Source organism: Hemitrygon akajei, chromosome 10 (assembly GCF_048418815.1).
Source record: "Hemitrygon akajei chromosome 10, sHemAka1.3, whole genome shotgun sequence".
In the NCBI taxonomy this organism is placed as follows: domain Eukaryota; kingdom Metazoa; phylum Chordata; class Chondrichthyes; order Myliobatiformes; family Dasyatidae; genus Hemitrygon; species Hemitrygon akajei.
Genome location: NC_133133.1, coordinates 142,755,063 through 142,778,885, shown reverse-complemented (window position 1 = coordinate 142,778,885; position 23,823 = coordinate 142,755,063). Strand labels below are relative to the sequence as shown.

General features: G+C 41.4%; 1 long non-coding RNA gene across 1 annotated transcript; it reads left to right on the top strand.

Moving 5' to 3' along the window:
• Positions 1–20: 20 nt before the first annotated feature.
• Positions 21–20,419, top strand: LOC140734748 (uncharacterized). The gene is made up of 3 exons (XR_012100602.1): positions 21–153; positions 8,463–8,520; positions 9,879–20,419. It is a non-coding gene; the product is annotated as an uncharacterized lncRNA (long non-coding RNA).
• Positions 20,420–23,823: the final 3,404 nt, after the last annotated feature.

The window sequence follows — 23,823 nt, the reverse complement described above, 5'->3', positions numbered from 1 at the left end:
AACAACTTCGACCAGACGACGTCAACTATCGAGAGTCCTGAAGCAGGGCTGAGCCAAACCGCGATCTCATGCAGTTCCCACTCCTCCTGTAAAACAAAACCCCCAAACTTCTATTCACGGAAGTTTTCCGATTTAGAGTACTTTACCACTCAGGTAAGTGTTTGAGGAGGAAGAGGTGGGGGGGTGGGAAAGGAGGGTGAACTTAAAATAGTTTACTGCCTTTTTAATGTCAAATTATAAGATACTCCGCACCTTTCAGGATATTTCTGGGCTACCGTGCTTATAAAAAGGAGCAACATAAGCAATTGACCAAAGTACATGTTTAAAAACGAAGTCATGGATAAATGAGGATTATAGATTATTTATTTCTATACGTATGAACTCCTCATTAAAAACGATTTTTGTTTTTGCTTTTCCCTGTCGCCCTGTAATAAAGTTGGTTATTTTGAAGCGTATTATTGCACAGTTTCTTGTAACATTGCTGGTGTTTTCAGAAACTGATTTTGTGATGCACATTGGGTGGATGGGGATAATGGACTAGCATGTGTACAAGTAATTAAGTCCTTAATTTTGTCTTTTATTTCCACACTGAAGTATTAGATGCGAATGTGCAGAATTGTATTGGGAAGTGGAATTAGTTGGCACATATGTGTTTCTCTGAAATTCAAACTGAAGGTACTCCTATAGGTTGCAGTGGAACACCATAAAATACAAACCTAGTTTAATAAGAGAAAATTTTGACATCTAGTCTGATACAAAATATAAATTGAGCGCATCAATGAATTTAATACAGTAATTAATTTATTTAAAATATTTAAGTGAACTGTATCATGATTGGTTTTAACTTTGGTTGTCATTGTGCAAATTAGGGAATGAACTGCATGTGGTATACTGTGAATTATCTGCTTGTGGAGCAGTCATGTCTCCAGCTGTCTTAGAAATATAAATCTCTAATGGTGTGCAGACCATTTCAGGAGTGTGAAACAAGGGCCATCTCATAGGGCTAGCTATTAGATAGATAGATAGATACTTTATTGGAATAATGGACCTGAGTAAAGACAAAATGTTCTGTACTTTGTTTCAGTTGTTGAATTCTTTCAGATGGTTGACAAAGGTTCTATGCTGCTCTTGAAAGGTGACTCTGGTGTATGCCTGTACAATGTTCATTCAACATCCTGGATGATCATACAGCTAGAGCAGGAACTGGGAACTTCATTTGTGTGTGGCTGAGACCGGGGGCTGGGAATGTGGTCTGGCTGTGCAGGAGGTAGAGGCAGGTCAGGAACGTGAGGAGCTTCGCAGCCAGGAATGGGGCTGGGTTTGAGACCCAGTGATTGAGGAGTGAAGAGGAGGCCGTGACTGTGCCCAAGCCTGTATGCACATGTATCTGGGTCCATGCTTACTTGTGCAAGAACTTTCCTTTATGTATGAGCAAAGCCTCCAGTTCCTTGGACCCTTTGCCACTGGATTAAGACCTCACTCTGTGAAACCCCAATGTCTGCAGCAGCCACCACACATGGCAAACATACACTAATCCTCGATATGAAAATTGGTATCTGAAATGTCATGACAGACCTAAATACTGGTTCACTGTCATAGTGTGGGAACATGGACATTTTGTAATCAGTGCTGTCACAGTGAGTGAGACACACTGAGCAGGAATAGTTTGGAAGAGGAAGTGCCATCTTCATAACGCAAACTTTGTTTTAAGGCTGAGCTAGTCTAATGTATCAGTGATCCCCCTCCCCGCCCCCGTGGAATTCAAGGATGTTTATGATATCTCGACTTGCTCTGATGTGGAAACAATCCCTAGAGTCAACAGTACATAAGATGTAAATGATAACAAGAAGAACTTCTGCTTCAAAATTGGGGGGAAAAATACTAGTCTCTGTGCCAGTTAGAGAGAAGCTGATCATCATCGGCAACTTAGACATTGGAATAGGAAGGGAGACAACTCTTGGGGCAAAGTATGATTGATAAGGAAGGAGAAGGTGAACTTCTGTGATGTACTTCTCTTGACAAAACACTTAGAGAATGGTCTTATCATAATGAACACACACAAAATGCTGGAGGAACTCAGTAGGCCAGGCATCATCAATGGAAAAGAGAGAAACATCAACTGTTTACTCTTTCCCATAGATGCTGCCTGGTCCAATGAGTTCCTTCAACATTTTGTGTGTGTATGTCATCGTAATGAACATCTTGTTTCATCATGACAGTACCTTGGGTCCTAGTACCAGTACAAAGGAAATGTCTGCAAAAGTATGGAGATCAGAAGAGACTTGGGAACTCAAGTGGTGGTACAGCTGGTTGGAAAAGAGTGGTGAGGGCCTGTAGATCATAGCTGTCGAGCGGAAAAGGACAATGAAAAGAGAAAAACAATTCTGGAACTGTGGACCATTTCCCCCCTCTCAGGAGACTCCTTTATGCAAAGGCAGGTGTTAATGATGGAATTCACCATCTGCAAGGCAAAGCCTTGAGTCAAATGAAGAAAACATTATTTAAGATCAAGGTTTCAGAACTGGTGCAGAATGCAATCTGTCATAAAGCAGTGATCATAATGGAGGGAGCTTCTTTCTGGTGGCACAATCTTAGAACAACCATTTAGATCGTGCTTTCCAGGAATACCATCTCAATTGCCCACACCGCAGCCATCTTCTTGACCCCAAGGACAATTAAAGAAAATACCAAATGAACAATCCTAAACTATCCATGATTTTGCTCTTGTGAAATCTCATGGTATCTACATTCTGTATCTCTTTGCCCTTCCTATTGTTCCCTCACAATATTTCAGCAGTGGCCACAGTGTCTACAATAAGGCTGCTACTGTCATTGTGAAACAAATTCAGGAGGTTCTGGGTCCAGCAGCCCTGGATTTGGATTGCATTTTGTACCCATGAATGCATTCTATGGGTATTTAGGCTGCAAGAGGGCAACAGATTCATTCTGCATCAAGGCAGTGCCAGTATTTCTGAGCTGGCCTCTTAACAATTGTGTTAATTACTAAAGTACATACTTCTGGAGTAGCATAACACAGTGGAAGTCCCTTTGAATGCTCATATCCAGAGCCAATGTTACATAGCTTCAAGCTGAATTTGCACGAGATAAGTTAGACTACCTCTGTATTTTTCAAACCCTTGTGTTCTAAATGAAGCTAAGAAATCAGATGCTATATAGCATTTAAATCTGCCAGTGGCTAAGTGGGGTTGGCCATCATTTCCTTGCTGAAAAGGATTTGTCAAACTCTTCAATTATAGACTCAAGAAGTTCTGCAGATTCTAGAAAACCAAACCAACACACACAAAATGCTGGAGGAATTCAGCAGGTGAAGCAGTATCTATGGAAATGAATAAACAGTCAACGTTGGGCTGAAACCCTTCAGGACTGGAACAGAAGGAGGAAGAATAAAAAGGTGGGGATGATGGGAAGGAGGCTAGCTAGAAGATGATAGGTGAAGCCAGGTGGGTAGGAAGGTAAGGAACTGGAGATGAAGGAATCTGGTAGGAGAGGAGAATGGACCATAGGAGAAAGGGAAAGCGGGGCATGAAAGCAATAGGCAAGTGAGGCGAGTTAGAAGCTGGAGTGGGGAATGGAAGTGGGAAGGGGAGAGAATAATTTTACTACTGGAAAGAGAAATTGATTTTCATGCCATCAGGTTGGAGGCTACCCGGACAGGATATATGGTGTTGCTCCTCCACCCTGAGAGTGGCCTCATCATAGTGCAAGAGGAAGCCATAGACTGACATATCGGAATGGGAATTGGAATTAAAACGTTTGGCCACTGGTAAGGTCCACTTTTAGCGGAAGGAGTGGAGCTGCTCAATAAAGCGGTCCCCCAATTTACAATGGGTCTCACCAATGTAGAGGAGGCCACATACAGTAGACAATTACAGCAGATTCACAGGCGAAGTGTTGTTCACTTGGAGAAACTGTTCATGAATGGAGATGAGGGAGGAGGTGAAGAGGCCGGTGAAGCACTTAAGCCTGCAAACGGCCAATGTGCTGGGAAGGAGACGAGTGGGGAGAGATGAATGGACAAGGGAATCATGGAGGGAACGATCCCTGTGGAAAGCAGAGAGGGGGGAGGTAAAGTTATGTTTGGTGGTAGGATCTCTTTGGTGATGGCAGAAGTTGCGCAGGATGATGTGTTGGATGTGTTGACTTGTGAGATGGAAGGTCAAGACAAGAGGAGCTCTATTATTGTTATGGCATCAGGAAGATGGGTTGAGCACGGATGTTCGAGAAATGGAAGAATGTGGGTGAGGGAAACATCAATGGTGGAGGAAGGGAAAGCTCATTCTTTGAAGAAGGAGAATACCTCTGATGGCCTGGAAAGGAAAGCCTCATCCTGGGAACAGATGCATCAGAGGCAAAGGAACTGAAGAAAAGGGAATAGCATTTAAAAGATGTTGGTTGACAATCCATCTCCAAGGATGGAAACAAAGATCCAGAAAGAGGACGGAGGTGTCAGAAATGGACCAAGTGAATTTAAGGGCAGGATGGAAGTTGTAGCACAGTTGATGAAATTGACAAGCTCAGCATGGGTGCATGAAGCAGCAACAATGTAGTCATCAGTGCAGCAGAGGAAGGGTTGTAGAGCATTACTGGTGAAGGCTTGGAACATGAACTATTCTACATAGCTAACAAAACCGCAGCCATTGATGGGGCCAATGTGAGTGCTCATGGCTACACCAATGAAAAGACAGGCATAGGTGGTGCCCATGGCTGCTGAATTATAATACCGTTTTAGCCAGCTTCTTCTCTACAAAGAATGAAGGGTTAAAAATTTTAGAACATACAACACTACAGCACAGTACAGGCCCTTCAGCCCACAATGTTGTTCTGACCTTTTAACTTTCAAAACTTATACCCTCCTGCATCGCCCTCCAGGCCCTTATTTTCTTTTGGTTCATTGTCTCCAGAGCTGAATTTGACCTACCCTGTTTTGGGAACAGAAAGAGAGAATGAAGTGTGCATGATCCTCAGTGATATACACAATCTTGCATTGTGCGATCTGTCAAGAACAAGGCTGTCTGCCTGACTGGTTGGTTGGTTATGTGAGCAAACAAGATGCAAGTAGTGATAGTGCTTGAATATAGCAGAAGCAAAATTAAAGTTGCGCCTCTGTCCTGATTGATACAGATAGTTGGTGCGTTGTCCTAAGATGTTTGCAGGTATTAGAGATAGCAGAACTGTGGAGTGAAGTTTCGGGGAAATGCTAATCATACTTAACCCAGTTTATTCTCCCCACATTTCCATCAACTTTGCTCTGATTCTGCCATTTGCAACACACCAGGGAAAATTTACACTGGCCAATAATATACTAACCTGCACAGCCCTTAGGATATGTGAGGAAACTTGAGTACCCTGCAGGAAAACTAACACAAAATCAATGCTGAGCTTATTGTCATATACACATGTATGTAGAGGTGCGATGGAAAACTTGTACCGGTACATAAGCCTCCAGAAGCAGTATCCAGAAGAAAAACATACATTTTTACATGAAAACTCAATCAGACCCAAAAATGTCTATTTCAGTGATTGGTTGTCGAAGTGGTCATAGTATTTCTAAACTGTAGTGATTAAAGTTTTAAACATGAATTTCTGTGGATGTTAGAAATCTGGAGCATCACATAAAAAATGTTGGAGGAACTCAACACAGCAATGTGTCCCAACCTGCTTCTGCCTCTTCTTATACCTGCAAGACTAAGTATGCCAGTAAAAATATCAGAGCATTCCACTGTGAAATGCTTTTGAAATGTCATTGTCAATACACTGCAGTAGACACTACATTCAGTTCACACACAAGTAGACCCATAAATTATTTGAGTATTATCACATTACTGCTTCTTTTACCAATGTTCATTGAGGGATAGAAATTTGGCAGCTGCTTGTGTTTTTTGCAATCACTTGAGAAAACAACTCCTTTTAAACTCTCATTCAAGGGATAACAGCATTAACAGATGGTAAAGAAGTCATTCAACAAACTTGCCTTCATTGATTGGGTGTTGCGCATAGAAGTCATAGAAGTCTTGAAGTCGTGTATATAAAAGAGGAATCAATTTGGTGAGCCCATGTTTGGTATTATTTCCCATATTTTGAAAAGGGTATAGTTGTTCACCAGGATGTGGTACCATGCCACTAGGGATTCCAAGATCAGGGAGCTACGTGAGAGACTGGAAAGTGATACAGATGTCAGTGAGCAATTTAAATAAACACAAGCAGGAAAATGACCAGGAATGAAGAAAGCCTATTGGATTAAATTACATTCATTTCGATGAACCAGGTCTGATGATAAGGGTATATGAAATTAGGACTTTGATAGCTACATGGAATGGTGTTATTATAGCTGTTACAGAAATCTGCCGAAGAGATGAACAGACTAATGTTCTGGGGTACAAGTCTTTTAGGTGGGATAGAGGTGGAGGAAAGATATGAGGGGGAATTGCACTTTTTTGATAAAGGGGAATGTCACAACAGAAGTCGGGGATGAAATTGCTGAAGGGTCATTCAGTGAGGCTTTTTATGAAATAAAGAATCTATTGTTGGGATTGTACTATAGATCTCCAAATAGTAAATTTGGATTTGGAAGAACAAATATGCAGGAAGACAATGTCAAGTTGTAAAAATAATAGGGTTGCCATAGTATGGGATTTTAATTTCCCTAACATAAACTGAAACTACCATAGTGTTAAGGGGTTAGATGGGATGGAATTTGATAAGTGCATTTAGGAATCTTTCTTGGTCAACATACAGAAGTCCTTACTAGTGAGAGGGCAAAGCTCGACCTACTCTTGATATTAGGGTGGGGCAAGTGACTGAGGTAACAGTGGGGAGCACTTGGGGACCGATGGCCATAGAACTGTTAGTTTTAAAATAATTGTGGAAGTGTTCAGAACTGGTCCACAGGTTCAAGTTCAGAATTGGGGCAAGGTAAATTTTGACGGCATGATAGGAGTTTACAAATATTAAATAGTGAAGGTTGTTCACAGACATTCAAGAGCCCTTCGACAGTGACATAGTGAGAACACAAGGCCTGCATGATCTGTGTTGGAGTGAAGGACAAAGCTGGTAGAGGTAGGGAACCCTGGATGATGAGGAAAATTGAGGTCCTGGCCAGGAAAAAGGAGGCAGCGTGGATCAGGTGTAGGCAGCTGGGACTAAGTGAATCCTTGGAGGAGTATAGAAGATACTGTTGTACTAAAGAAGGAAATCAGGAGGGATGAGATAGTTTTGGCAGAGAAGATTAAGGAAAATCCAAAGAGTATATTAAGGGGAAAAAGAGTAACCAGAGGCTGAAAAGGACGCCCAAGGACTAAAAGGGTATCTTTGTGTGGAACCATAGGAAATGCGCAGTTTTTACTGTGAAGAAAGACATGAAGACTTCAGAACTGGTTAAGAAAATTGGGAAGTCTTGGGGATAGTCTACATTGAAGTGATGGATATCTTAAAAAGTATGTAAGTGCACAAATGTCTAGGGCCTGACCAGATTTATCCAAGACCACGGAGAGGCTATAGGAGAAATTGGGGAGCCATGGTTGAGATATTTGTATCACCATTAGCCATGGGTGAAGTGCCAGGAGACTGAAGGGTAGTGAGTATTGTGCCCTTATTCAGGCAGGGCAGCAATGAAAAGCATGGGAATTATAGAGCAGTAAGTCTAACATCTGTGGTAGGTAAGTTACTGGATAGGATTCTGAAGGATAAAATATGTATGGATCTGAAATACAAGAGTTGATTAGTGATAGTCATTATGGTTTTGTTAATAGGAAATCATGTCTTACGAGCTTGATTAAGTTTTTTTTTGGAGGTGGCCAAACGAATTGATGAGGGCAGTAAATGTGGTTTATGTGGACTTTCTTTACACAAAGGGTGGCGTCCGTTGCCAGAGGAAGTGGTTGAAACAGGTACAGTAACAACTTTTAGAAGATGGCTGAACAGGTACATGGATTGGAAAAGTTATGTACCAAATGCTGGTAAATGGGAGTAGCTTGGATGGAGTATCTTGTTCAGGATAAACCAAACGTACTGAAGAGTCTGTGTCCAGGTTGTATGTTGTGGTTTGGAGAGTATTAGCTATAAGGAAAGGTCGGAGAAACTTGGATTGTTTTCCCTAGAGTGGCAGATGCTGATGGGCAACCTGATCAAAGTGCTTAACATCATGAAAGGTGTGGACAGGATAGGTGGTCTTTTATTGGAATGGAAATCTTTAATACCAGAGAGCATAGCTTTGATGTGAGAGGGAGAAAGTATTTTTTCATACAGTGAGTGGTAGGTGCCTGGATCATGACTACCAGGGAGTGGTGGAAGCAGATAGAATGGTAACTTTTAATGAGCATTTAGACGGGCATGTGAACAAGCAGAGGATGGAGGGAAGCAACTTTGTGAACAAGTTACCTGTAAGCAAATGTAAAACTGATCTGAAAGCACCAACTTATTTCACATTTTTTATCTTTTAAAAGGTGTTGAATTGTGGATTTACCAGCTCGAAGACATTTAATTGACTGGACGTAGAATGTGGTGAGTTATTGCCCCTAGCATAAGTGCCGGGAAGCTCCCATGCTGCTTGCTTGTGACAACACTAACAAAATTTGTTAACGTATTCAGAGTGGTCAGTAATGTATGGTGCCTCCTGGATTCACTCGAGAGTGCTCAGTCCATGCCTGTGAAGGCTGCCTTTACAAGGACCAAATGTACCCATTCACAACTAAACACCATCATGGCTGCTGATTGCACTGTCTGAAACCACACCCCTACCACCAGGAAACAAGTTGTGCACAGGAAATGCTACTTCCCTTGAACAAATATAAACTCCAGCATATGATGTCTGGAATGTTAATGGTTTGTAATAGATTTCCTAACATTTCATTGGTTGATGGTTCCTTTCTAATAAAAGAAGAAAGGCTTTTTAATTTGCTAAACAAGGAAATGACTTTGACCGAAATCAAAATATTCTATTATGCACAGTTTTTTCCTTAAATGCTGTAATTCCTACTGAAGAAGACGTGGACCCTCATTATTGCCCATGTGAGTAATCTTTCCATCTGAACCTAGAGATTTGATTGTGAAAGATCCATGGAAATCCTGTTTCTTTTTTTAAAAAAAAGAAAAGGTGAAGGAAAGCATTTGCACCATTGAGTTTGGTAATTTTTTAAACCAATATATCCTTATAATGCTACTACTTCTGGAAGTATTTTAATTGCACCATGGAATTAAGGGAGTTACTGGAAATTCTCCATTGTATTAAAGGGGAAAGATGTCAGTTAATGTAATATATAAAAATTATTGTTGACATAGGAAATATAGAGCAGTCTTCCTTGGGAATGAAAGGACAGGCATATTGCTTATCAAAAGTAAGCATTAATTGCATTCCCAACTATTGTATTCTAGCACTGGGAACATAGTTGTAATATTAAAAACACAAAATGCTGGCAGAACTCAGCAGGCCAGACAGCATCTATGGAAGGAGTTAGTGATGACGTTTCAGGCCGAAACCCTTCATCAGGAGTGAAGTAACATGGGATGGTCAAGGGGGGATAAGAAGTGGGCATAAGAAGTTACAATATTATCCTAGTAAAGATTGCATGATTATTCCAGTGTAATTCATTCCATACACTTCGGGGAAATAACCAGTTTCTGTTCCTCCAGGCTACATCAGAATAAATATTTCAAAACTGCTATTAGACCACTGTTAATGTTAGTTCATTTGGGCAACCATAGATGATGCAGTTTTAGTGACTATGCAGGGCAAAACTTCTGAGTTTTAGTGAATGCAAAGCCTGTTTTTAAAAAGAAAATTGGTCCACCTTTGTGATGTAATTCATTGATCAAAAACAAAACTTGAGCCTAGTTTTAACATTCTAAATTGTTGTTTACAGGTATGGCTGGAGTGAAGCCTGCCGTGGTAACTACAGAGGGATCTTCCTAGTGCTTGTCTGTGTCCTCCTCAACCACCTCGACTCTGTAATCGGAGAGCTGCTCTCTGTGTATTCAGTCCATCCTGAGGGCATGGCGGATGTGACCTTCACTGCATGCTAACTCTGCGAAAAATCCAAGGAGCAGCATCATTCATTGAACATTTCCTTCAATCTCTTAAAATCCTTTGACAACATCATCGAGAGGGACCGTGGAACACACTCCACAATTTTAGATGCCTACAGAATTTCATCTCCATTTTGTGTTTGGCATCCAATTCACGAGTACTAATCACAAGGTCTACAAGGGAATGAATCTCATTGAAGATTGCTGCCAACCAAGGCTGCTTCATTGCTCCAGCTCTTATCTTGATCTTTCTTGCAGCAGTACTGTATCTCATCTCTTACAAGTATCCTGTGGGAGTGGAGCTAATTTTCAAAACTAATGAAATCTGTTCAACCTACTGCGATAATGTTTTTGAATATGCCAACCTTTCTATCTATGCTGCATCGCACTGCCTTTCAATGATTGAGGTTCATGCTGAAACTTTGAAAATACTGGAGCTACTTAACATTATCTCGGGAACACTCCCTTGGTGAAGAGAGCAGTGATATTTATCACCACCTTCAATGTATCAGCACAGATTTTGATCAATAGAAGAGAAGGTTATTTGAAGGTCAAGACCAGCAATCTGGCAAAAAGTTTTCTGATCTCTTACGTGCATCTGAGACTTGGACTACTACAATAAAATGCATGGGAAAAGTACCAAAGATATTACTTTCACTAAATCCTCTGAGTTCACTGGAAGGAGATGTGTACCAATGTCATTGTCCTTTCCCAAATGAAAACACCTTTGGGCAGGGGGGTGGCGTAGTTATTCTCAGTCAATGTGAGGCAGGGCATGTTAGCTACATGCATGACACCAGACATGGAAAGCAAACATTTTATTCCAAGTCCTGACAAGGGAGGAGCTTACCAAGTAGAGAGGGGAAAAAAAATCAAATATATGATCATGGTTTCCTTAAAGGAGTGTAAAGTCTGCATTGATTCTTGGGAACTCCTTACCCATGACCACTTAAAGTGAACAGCAATGAACATTTCAACAAAATACAGACCCATTTGGGATGGTATGGTATGGAGAACCTTTAGCCGTGTTGAGTATTCGGAAGCTTTGGGTGAGCAGTAGATGGAGTGCAACTATCCACCCACCATGTCAGCCACTTTCTACACCATCACACCTCAGTTCCTAGAAAACCAGAGTGGAAACAATCTCAATCTTCCATCCCAAAGGAATGATTGATAAGGCAGTTCTGATGTATAATAAAATTGAAACCATCATGGTGATCAACTGCTGAATATACAGGACAGTTTACAAAGGTGGGTAAATCACTACTGAGAACTAAGAGGATCAGAATAAAACAAATCTGAAAGTTGGATAGAGGGTAAGAGTTCCAATCCCCAAAATTTCAGTAGTGTTATGAATTGGTTAAGATAGTGAATGATAATTAAAATGGTAATTAAATGGATGATAATAACTTTAACTTTAGCAAAGAAATAGAATAGAAATGGATCTAAACAGAGAGCATACATTAAGAGTTATTGTTAATAGAGAGCATTAGAGAGAAGCTAAATACAAAAGAGAAGATGAGAGAAGTATATGATCTGCTAATGCCCAAACAGCAAGGACTATTTTTTTTGTTTAAACAACTTTACTTTCAATGTCTCTGCTCAATACCTGAGGGCCGCCACCTTTACATCCCACAATTACCTTTCCTCCCGTACGCACGCGCGTAACAGAGAGTGCGCATGAGTACTAAGTACTTGCATAGTACAAATGAACAGAACTCAACAATCTCCCATCCTTTTTATGTATCTATTAAAAATGAAATATGAAAAAGATTGAAAGACAATTCGAATGTCCATTAGGATAACAGAATTGGTTCTAACCCTTGATGTTAATACAATTCTTAATTGCTTTCACTGTGCCTTTTAACAGCCCAAGAGCTGGAGCTCCCTCCTTTGTGAGACAGTCTACTAGTTGTTCCTTTGTAGTTGACTATAGCACATGATGATTTTTTTGTGCATGGAAACTTCTTTGATGCTGCTTATCTCTAGATGAAGCCTCTTCTCTGTAACTGACTTGGTGGTTTGATGGCATATACCAAAAAGTAGTTGGCTGTGACACAAGTTATTTGTAGACAAATTCTTTGGGTCACTATGGAAAAGTTCAGAATGGAGTGTGGCCAGAAAAACAATATTGTCAATATCTTCAGACATTGCAAGGGTTTCTAATATCAGCATGCTCAGGCTAAATCCACACTAGACCGGATAGTTTTGAAAATGCCAATTTCATGTAAGAACGATAGGCATACACACTATGCATTTTTGAAAATATCTCTATCCACATTGAAACAGATTTTGGCGAATCTCCTCCTCCTGTGCATGCGCAAGACACATCTACCGAAAACAAGCAAAATATTTTGTGTCAAATCTCGCTGTAAAAGTGCGCGTTTGTGTAGTTACAGACTTGAAAAACTTAAAATGACGGACAGCTGTTGGCTTTCGCGCAGGAGAACTTAAAAGTTAAAAAAAACAAATACTGGAGCATACGGAGGCAACCGACAGGGAGTTCACGGACAGATTGACCTGACTGACGACGAACATTGAAAAACTGACTAACTCTGGTGCATTAATAAAGCACCTTGTTAAATGTATAAAACATGTCTGCATCAGTGTTATCTTGTATTTCCATACAATGTTAAATTAGGCTGTTACACATCTATTGTCAGAGAAGTACTTGCATAAATAGGTAAACCACTTTCATACGAGCAAGGACAGAAAACAGGGCAAAGTGAGTATACTTATTTATTCAGTAAGTTATGGGTCAAAGTATTTGGTGAGTACATTTCAAACTCTTCTGGTTTCAGTCTCGTTGCCGTCTGTTCTGAAATTTTTAGGTTGTGTTCAAGAAAAGAATGAAATAACAAGCTGCCGTCTGATAGCGTTTTCAGAAGTCTCCGGTTACCCCATCCACACTGATCTGCCTGAGCAGCGTTTTCAAAAATGCCTGAAAAGTGTTTCTGAAAAGCTCCGGTTTTGGGGGCCGAAAACGCTGTTTTAGTGTGGACAGAGGGTGAAAATGAAGAGAAAAAGCTTCAGTTATGGATTTATCCGGCGTAGTGTGGATGTAGCCTTAGTACAACTCTTCAGATCTTTTTTTGATTGCCAATAGAGAGGTGAAAATCTTCCCTCTTCTCCCATCAGTACAATAAAATGTCCTGTTTGATTACCTTAGTCAGGAAGGTTTCGGAGTGAGGCATCACTGATGACAATGAGCCTAAATGAGCTATCTTTTCCTAACTGTTGAAACTTCAGGATGACTTTTTCAGATTGAATTCTGCGCAATGTCTTGTTTGCCTCATGTAAAGTTTGTACTACGACATTTTTTTTGTGCTGGATGCCAAGTAGCAGACATTAGACATGATGTCAGGTCTGCTCTACCTTGCCACCCATAGAATTTGACCTATCTTTGATCTAAGTTGCTCAGCTTCAGCTTCACTGAGGGTTGCATCTGTTGTGTGGCACGTAATTTCTTGTAGACACTGTCTTTTGGCCAATATCTCTAGCTTCCTCAAACACTCCTTTATTTCTCCAACTTCTGATTTCATTCTCTTTTGCAGATTCAAGCAACACCTCTTTAGTTACTAGGACATCTTCATCTTGATATTTCTCGGATGGTCCAGCCTGATGTATACTTGATTCAGTATGAAGTCTGGCTACAGATGACATGTCGACTGACCCTGGAGTGCCAGCAACTGTGAATGGTTCTTGGTAATTCAAGATGTACCAACTTTTGTTTCTCCAGTGGCTCTGCTTGCTCCTCATAAGATTTTAGCTTTGTATGAGATACCAGTGTCTGGATCTACAAATCTCATAGTTTGTCCTGTTTCTAGACTGAACTTTCCACTGGTGATCATTTCTGTTCAGGCAAGTCCGTTGAGAGCCCCCAAATGCACTGTCTTCAGCACTATGTCTCTGTTACATAACTCTATTGTGTCCTTAGCTGCACTTTTCTAATCCCTGTCTGTGCTATGTGACCGTGTGCCAGGTGAGTGCTTTTGAGTTCTGATGGTCTTCAGTTTGTGCTTTACATAGTCTGAAATGAGGCAGTCTCACACATGTACCTCCATGTCTCATGAATACCACAACTCCATCCTGACCAATCACTCCAGGACCTTTCCATTCTGTATAGTCTGCTATTTTGTAACACATTTTCTCCTCTGTGTCATATTTGTTATTTGTAGGATGTACCTGTGCCCCCAGTGCTCTTTGAATTCTCTCTGAACACTCTGTTTCAGTGAAAGCCTTCCTTGATGCATGCAGTGCTGAAATATGTTTCCCAACCCATTCAATCCTTGTAGTGCCGTCTAGAGCAGGTGGTCTGTCAACCCGTACAGGTGGAAGGTTTGGATTCTGGCCAAGCACCAATTGATATGGACTCTTGCCATGTACGTTGTGCATGGTATCCTTTCCCAATCACAGCTATTGCTTTTCTTTTACCTTCAGCATTATTTCAGAAAGCATTTGATTGTGACACTCCAGAAGTTCAATACTCCAAAGACGATATGCTGCTGTTGTCTTTGTTTCAGTGTTAAAGTTCTCTGCCATATCTCTGACTTCATCATTATTAAATTCACTACCATTATCACTGAATACTTTCTGAGGTGGGCCATGAACACTTATCCATGAACACTTTACTATCTCTGAGGGTCTCTTAGTATTTACAATGCTACCTGCACTGAAATGTGTGAACTCATCAATGATGTGGAAATACCACACTCCTTGCTCCAGTTCATGTAGGTCTGCAGCTGTTGTTTCATTAATTTCAGATGCTAGTGGCAGACCAACCATAGGCTTGGGCATGGGCTTTCCAAACTTTTGGCATGTTTCATAGATGTCAATTATCTGCTTTAGAATGGAAAAATAATTTGCATCTTTGTTTCCTGAACTCCTGAGCAGTTTCTGAAGTTTATCAATTGAAGCGTGTCCAAACTGCTTGTGAAATTTGAGTAACACTTTGCATTTCTCATCTATGGTTATGTTTTGTATGGCAGTTCTTTATTCTCACATTGGTTCTCAGTAATGTCTTTATCTAAATGCTCACACAGTAATGTTTAGAGCTGGTGAGCTCAAGAGACACTGGCTGTTGAAACGTCATTGCTTGGTCCTTCTCCATATCCAGTACTGCTCCGGCTTTCTTTAGGGAGATTTACTCAAGTGTAATGGAATATTCACTGGTACCACCTCTATTTCAATGTAACATTTTGTCTGCCCTATTTCTATGGGAATTTTCACTCTGGTGGAATGTACAATCTTTCCATCTCCAAATTTGAATGCTTTGTTATTAGATTTATCTGTGTTCACCAGTTTCTGCACTTCATTCTGGTTTAGTTCACTTACATAGCTTTCAAGCTATTTCTCTCCACGCACTATGCATGCTGTATCAATAACAGCAGATCCTAGAGATTCTATGATCAAAATCTCTGCCTCAGATGTCTGTATTAGTAAATGATTCCTTCACAAACAATGTGATATGGCACTCTTCTATATCTTCAGATTTATTATTTTCTTCAATTAGCCAAACTTGTTCAGTTCTGTACAGACAGTTTCTTGCCCAGTGGTAAATACTTTGACATACCACACATTTTGATCTCCTACTGTACTTTACTGGATTTGTGCCAGGTAAAGGTACCCTTGTCTGTTCCCTCTAGGATCTACTCCTACTATACTCTTCTGCCCAGTGAAATATGCCGTTTCCTGACTCAAACTACTTCTGACAGTTGTCTTAGTGGACTTTTCTCCAAAAATCCTCTTCAGTGCTGATCTTGTAGATGCAAATGTAAGTTCTGTGCATGCAGTTAACACTAGATGTCTGTCCTTTATTTCTAGACATGCAGTATTCAACAATTTAAAAGCTACCACAGTCAAACTTCTCTAATCTGACTACCTGCAATCTGGTTCCTTCGATAATCCGGCACTGATTTCAAATTTTCCGCGCAACTGTAATTTCAAATTTCCCAGGCCACTGTACCAATCTGCTGCTCATTGTTTTGGTTGTGCTAGAGTTGTTCACATGTTGGCGCGCTCTTGTAAGCACAGACAGATGATTCCTGCTTGTTTTCCTGCATTTATGAATATTATTTGCATTAGGCGTGGACGCCTGGCACCTGCCAGCGTGGGGGAGCTGGCGCGCGCTGGGTCAGTCCGCCTTCTCGCCCGCCTACCGGCAGTTGTGCTCTACCCTTCAGTGTAGCCCAGCCAGCGCTCCGTTCTTTTCTGCCTACGACCTCAGATCAGATGTGGCGACCTGCTGAATCTAAGCATATTACTAAGCGGAGGAAAAGAAACTAACGATTTCCTTTTTTTACCTTAAATAGCTCTGATGTTTCTGCTGCTGGACCGTTGAGTCATCAGCCAGCTCCATCCGTCTCCAGACGTTTCATCCCCTAACCCGGAACATCCTCAGGATGGTGGGACAGCAGAAGGTGATCAATCCTCTACCCCCAATAGTCAGACATCCAGCTACTATCGTCCCTAAAGCCAACTGGATGCTCTCTCTGCTGCTTGATACATGGTGTTAACGGCTCTCTTCCTGGTTCTTCCTCATATCCCTAAAGCTGCCAGCTACTTCCAAAATGACATGGCGGGAAAGCCTCTTGTCCCCACTTCGACAGGGAAGTTCCACGTCTGCCAGCCTTGCCGTCTGCAGTCCGCCATCAAGTCTTCATACCTCACAAGCTTCCTCTCGTGGGCCTCTTGGCATCGGGTCTCCCATGGTACTGTTAGCTCTATCACTACGAGCTTCTTTGCACAGTAGTAGAACGTCTGGTCGAAGTGTGGTCTCTACTATTGGTGGGAACACCAGCTTCTTTCCAAGATCGACCTTCACCTCCCAGTCCTTTGTCATGCTCAGCATACCATCTCTGCGCTTGTTTGTTGCTGCAGCATGTTCCCCGGTCCTGAAGAAGTTGATGAAGTTTGGCTGGCTGTCCTTTTTGTGGTCCTTTTTCTTCTGTCTCCAAAGTGTGGGCGAGTGCTCTCAAAACCTGGTCGTGTCTCCATCTGTACCGCCCCTGGGAAAGGGCAGCCTGGCATGAGGAAAGAATATGCTCTAGGTTGGCTGTTTCCTGGCTCAGGTGGCACGTTGGGCCTTCTGTTATTCCCCAGCTCCGCAGGTTTGTTGGAGTTGGTAGTACATCGTACACAGCCCTCAGTAAGAACTGAGGTTGGAAAGATGTATATTTCCATATGTCATCCCATGTCAACACTCTCTGTTCTGTTTCCCACTTTGTCCAGGTCCCTTGACTCCGCATCTCCACTGCTCACACATATCTAGCTGCCTCCTCTTTCTTCCTTATCTCCTGCTGGACCAAGTGCCGTCTGTCCTTAGGGTTGACCTCCCTCCACCTGGTTGTTGACTCACATCCCAGGCCTTGTCTGCCCTTACACACTCTTCTGACGATGTCTCTGTGGCGAAGTCGGGTCTCTGCTTCTTCTACTGCCTCCGCTGCCTTCCATTTGTTCCCTGTCTGTATCCTGTTACGTACCCGTGACATGACAGTGGTATACTTGTCACGTGACAGGTGTTGAAGCTGTACTGGACTTGAGGTAATGGTCTTGTGATGGTGGAGTGACGTCATTTTCCCGCCAGTAGAGGTCATGTGACAGTTTTTTTTTACAGGGTATAAAAGGAGGACCCTTCCCTGTGAGGAAGGGCAGTTCGTGGCTGGATTTGCCATGTTGACTTCATGCCACTGCGTGATTTAATGTTATGACGCAGTTTAGTTGGAAGATGAAGTTTTATTTAATGCCTAAAGTTTAAAAGGTCATTGCCAGCAGTTTCTTTATAACACTGCTAGTTGAGAATCAGTGGAGAGTGAAGATCGGAGTTCGGGAGTTAAAAGATCGAGGAGAATCGATTTCGACGGTGAAACAGGTTCGACCTTGTTTGATCCTCATTCGGAAGGAATTCGTTGACTGTGCCCGTGTTAATCCCTGTGAATAATAGCAGAAAGGTTTGGGAACAGTTTTGTAAAGGAAAGGTCAGTGCCTTTAAGCCATTACATATCATCTTCGTAAAATTCTTCATGGGAAAAGTAGTTCGACTGGGAATCGAAACAAAACGATGTGAAAGAGAACTTAAATAGTTTTAAAAAGTCTCTCCTTAAATGGACTGTAAGCATTTTGAACTTTTGCAATACTACTTTGAAGAACTGTTTCTGTAACATCATTTGAAGAACTGTTTTTGCAACATCGCTTTAAGAACTGTTTAAGCTTCATTGCTTTAAGAACTATTTAAGCTGCCGCACTGCAGCGAATTTCCGGTTACGTTAGTGATTTGTTTACTTTTGGAGGGTTTGTTTTTCAGTGTTTAATAAACATGTTATTAGTTATAAAAACCCCTGCCTAACTCATATATTTATTGTTGCTGAATCCGTAACAATCTCGACTGCTGCTTCACTGACCTTGTCGTCCTTGGCGTCTTTGAAGGTCATGTTGAGGTGTGCTTTCCCTGCCTTAAATTCCTCTTCAACCAAGGAGAGGGGCAACTGGCGCTTGGCTGACTTGCTGTATAGGCCTGTTGAAGAGAAGCACTGCGGTACACCTAACCACCTTCTCAGATACCGGTTAATCTTCCTCTCCACGCCCTCGATCTTTGACAGGGCAATGTCATACAGCATCACTGGCCACATTAGTCTGGGTAGGAGCCCATATTGGAAGATCCATGCCTTGAACATTCCTGGTAAACCTGATTTGTCGATCTTTACCAGCCTTTCTGTTGTTTGTCGCTCCAGGCATCTGCTGCTGTTGACATCCTTCAGGCTGTCATCATACCATTTCCCTAGGTACTTGTTGGGGTTTCCTATGATAGATGGGATATCTTCATCCTGGTGGATCTTCAAGGTGAACTTATGGGTAAGTTGGCCTTTCTTTATCACCAAACACCTTGATTTGGCAGGTTTAAATTTCATTCACGCCCATGCGGCTGTCTCATTCATTGCCTGGAGTACCCATCTGGCCTGAATATGTGTTGTGGTTGTAATTGTAAGGCCATCCATAAATCCTCTGCTTGGCAGCTGTCTGATATTGGTGCTTGTCTTTGGCCCTCTGGTCTCTCTCTTCCCAGCCTCTATAAGTAGACTCATGGTCATGATGAAGAGGACTACGGATATAGTGCAGCCAGTCACAATGCCCTTCTCTACTTGCTGCCATGATGTTACGTAGTCCTGCACGCTGAACCTTGGGTGAATCCCCTCGAATTAGCTTGCCAGGATCTGGGGGATATGGTGGTGTTTCAGTGCTGTCTCAACGAGCTTGTGAGGCATTGTACCATAGGCATTGGCTAAATCCAACCACACAACTGTCAGGTTCCCTTTGGTTGCCTTGGCCTCCTAACAGCTGGGATATAACACTTGTGTGTTCCACACATCCCGGGAATCCAGGAATCTCTTCCTTTTGCACTGCCGTACCTATGTATTGGTTTTCTACCATGTATGATGTAATTCTTCTTGCTAGAACAGCGAAGAAGATTTTTTCCTTAGTTGAGGAGGGAAATGGTTCTGAACTGCTTGATCTCAGTTTTCCTGTTTTGGCACAAACCATCCTTCAGCCACTTGCCAGCAAGGTGGTATCTGGTCCTTCCTCCAGATGACTCTCATCAGCCTTCACATCCTCTTGAGAAGTTTTGGGCACTTCTTGCAGACTTTATATGTGATCCCATTGGGCCCGGGTGCTGAACCTGCCCTCGCTTTCTTGACTGCTTCTCTTACTACTTTCAGTGTTGGCTCTTTCTCATCTTAGTGGCTTCTGCGGCTGTTGCACTGGTTCAGTCCTGCTGTTTTCCCCCAGTGGCAGGTCTCGTCTTTCACCTGAGTGTGTTTCCTGCAGGTATGCCTCCACTTCCTCTCTTGGTTTTCCCAGTTTGCCTGATCTTTCCCCTTCTAACACACTTGCAGAAAAACGATAAGGGTTTCTGATGAAAGCAGCCCTTTTCCTATTCTTCTCTCGCTTGTTCTTCCTTATCCTTTCCGCATTCCGAAGTTCCTTAAGCCACCTTCTCAGGTCTTGTCTCAACTGCCTCACTCCTTCTCTCTCTTCTACACTGCTTCTTCTGTACCTGTTGGAGAATGTTCTAATTTCCTGTCTTATGCTGGTTAACTCCCTCTCTTGTCTGCTAGGCTGGTAAACTCTCTTCTCCTTTATCTTCTCCACTACACCAAATCAGTCTTCTCCGATGGAGTTCACCAATCTGCACATATTCTCAAGTTTCTTCTCCACAGGTCCTATGAGTATCATCTTCAAGAAGCCTGTGCATGTCCTTTAGAAGCGTGAGTGCTCAACTGGTCTGTACAAGTTAATTCCTGTACATTTACCTGTACCCTTTATTTTATTTGTGCTTGTACAGTATATTACTTTATTAAAATTTCACTTGCTGCTCATCTAATATTTCTGTTTTATTGTTATCTAACTTGTACTGATTTACGTGATATTTTAAAGGTATGATGAGGCGGTTAGCTATTGCTTAATGTGATCCTTCTGTAATTCGGCTTTTCACTAATCCGGCACTCCTCAGGTCCCAATGGTACTGGATTATAGAAGGTCGACCTGTATAGTGTCAGGAAGTTCTGTTTTGTAATTGTGCGTGTATTGTACTTTTGTTCAAAATCAATAATATAATCAGCCATATTTTTAGAATTGTCTCTGAAAATTTTGTCGAAGTCTGAATATGCCTCATAAATATGATCCTTTTCTTCCTTCAAAAAAAACCAGAGTCAAATATGTTTGTAGTAGCTTATTCATACTGTCATCTCTGTTCAAGCTTTCCACCAAAACTCCCATCACGGTCTCTCTCGCTCTTCTCAAAAGTGACAACACAAGGCTTGTTTTGCCTTCTCCAGTTCCCTAACATGAGTCCATATTCCAATTTCATTCTTCCAGCTTTCTTAAGGCTTGCTTTCGTCAAATGCCGGTGGGATCCGATAATAGGGAACCAGCCTCTGCTACCACTGTTAATGTCCAAACAACTAGGACACGTTTTTCTTTTGTTTAAACAACTTTACCTTCAATATCTCTATCAATACCTGAGGTCCGCTACCTTTACATCCCCCATGATCAAAGAGTATGGTCCGAGGTAAGACAAAGTTTAAAAAAAAATCTCTGGAGAGAAATAAAATGAAATACAGAGGAGAAGTTTGCCTGTAAAGGCAATAAAGAAGACTAAAAGGAGGTATGATGATAAGGTGTTGACTATAGGATGTTTGCAGGCAAATAATTTGGGTCTATTAGGGAAGAAAAATAAGGATAAATGTTCTGATCGGTCTGATGAGAGAATTGTGGATTTAGTGTGCTACAGTGTTTATACATTTAAAAGTATAAACAAAGGGAAGGAACATTGATGGCAAATGAATACAGAAGTAAGCATTGTCAGCCAATAAAGGTGTTCGTCTATTACTTCCTACTGAATTATCAAGTTGGTATTTGGATCACTACTGAAGATTATTAATGCCATTCCATATCTCCAACACATAGGATATTTACCTTGGAGCTGCCAATCACTCTGGTAAAATTCCAGGATAGCTCTATAGTAACACTTCATCTACTAGTGGAAAAATAAAATGTGAAGTGTCTCATCTTTGCAGTGAATAAAATGCATTAGCCATGCATTACATTTGTTTGCCTGAAGACGTTCGGGGCCTTTATTAACTGGGAAAGCAGCTGTAGCCTCATTAATTGATCAGACTGTTGAAGTCTAAATCAGTGACTATTAGAATATTTAATTCAATTGTTAAATAATGTACAGAAAGCAAACTTAAGAGTCAAAGAAGGAATGGATTAAGCAAAAGATTAAAAAGACTGAAATAAAATATTTCCTTTCATATCTTCACCGATAATCTGGAGGAATGAGACTTCACAGCTGTTACATTTTATTTTCATTGTTACATAGGTTTTTTCAGAATCATCCCACTCTTAAAAATGTACTTTCACTAGAATGGCAAGTTCCAATTTTTTTCCCCCTGTGTAGATGATCCATTTCAGCGTGCTTACATTAGGCAAATGTATGAAATTGGTTCCAATGTAGTTTCTGACTTATTGCAAGTTCATAATTGGATGAACTGATACAGATCTAATGGAAATAAAGAGGCCAGCACCTTGCTAGAAGCTGGAGACTTTGTAGTGGAAGACAATTTGTAATTTAAACTTTAGAGATGCACATGCAGACCAAATCGATGTTGATCACGCGAAGGTGCCCTCCATACCAAAGTGAGCCAAAATTTGCTGCTAGAAATCTCAAGTGCTGAAAGTGGCTGATTTGCACCTATGTTGCAAAAAAGATGCAATGCAGGAAAAAACAAATGTAGCTTCAGAAAATATTTCACAAATGGAATGGATATTCAACGGATTGTCACTTAAGTTTGGAAATGTGTAACTAGGATCTTTACAGTTATCAATGGATTTGGAATGAAGATTAGTAAGGATTAATGGGGAAATTTTAAAAAAACATTTTCACCCAGTGTGTGGTTTGAGTTTGGAACTTGCTGCCTGAGATAAAAACTTACATTGTGTTGAAAATGTACATGGTTATGTAGTTGAAGACCTGTGACTAGCAGAGCAGTAGACATCATGGAGGATGGTGGGATTAAGTTGGATAGTTCTTTTCCCCCCAACACTGACATTTAAATTGGCTAAATTGCTTCCGATTTTTCTTTCTATGATTCTGCAGTTGAGTTAAAGAAAAGGTGTGTCCTAACTGAATGGTGAAAGAAGTATGATGTATTCCTGAAGCCATGTAATGAACATTTCTTGGAGACCAACCAGGCCAATTTTCCTTCAGAAGATACAGGTGACAATCATTCTGTCAATCTGGCTATTATTAGACCCTAGTTTCTGTTGGTCTGGGCACAGACAGTTGTACATAGAACAATACAACGCTAGAACAGGCCTTTTGGCTCACAATATCTGTGCTGTACATAATGCCAAATTAAACTCATTTTCTTCTGCCTGTACGTGATCCACATTCCTTGCATATTCACGTGTTACTGAACAGCTGCTTAAACACTACTCGTATCTGTTTCCACCACTCCACTGGCAGCTCATCCCAGGAAAAAGACACAACCACTGTGTTTATTTTTTTAAAAATTGACCTGACACATAACCTTTAATCTTTTCCCCCTCTCAAGTTAAATACTGTACATGTCCCCTGGTGCTTAACATTTTTACTATGGGAGAGAAGTTTCTTACTGTCCATCCTAACTATTTCTTCATAACACTGGACAACAAATTTTTTCAAAAGTGTTGCTTCATCAGAATTTTTTTTGTTTATGATGGACTGCTTGAAGATGAACACAACAATAATTTCAGACTACTTGTATCACATAGGAATTTGGAGGAACAACAAATTAACTTTTATTGAATATAATGGTATGAGTATGATACCTAGTTGGTTTCATCCAGGAACACAGTCTCATTGCCACCAACACAATTCAAGAAGCGAGCTGGTAAACTGTGGACATACGAAAACAGAACCTCCCTCAGCAGGAAACATCTTGACCACATCTTCGTAAGAACAAAGTGGCGTAATTGTGTGATCAACGTAGAAGCCTACAGTACCTTCAGCTTGGTCAGTTCTGACCAGAGTAGTGTCAATGCAAGTGAGACTGAGCCTGCCGCAACCCAAAGCCACAGGCCCCAAGGAGAAGATAGACTGGAAGGCATTCTCCTCACAACCTATACTTCAAGCCCAGTACACTGTGGAAGTGAGAAATCGCTTCGGCCCACTGGAGAGGGAGGAGGAAGAGACTGCCACCGACCGCTATCAACGGCTAATAGACGCACACAGAGTCGCAACAA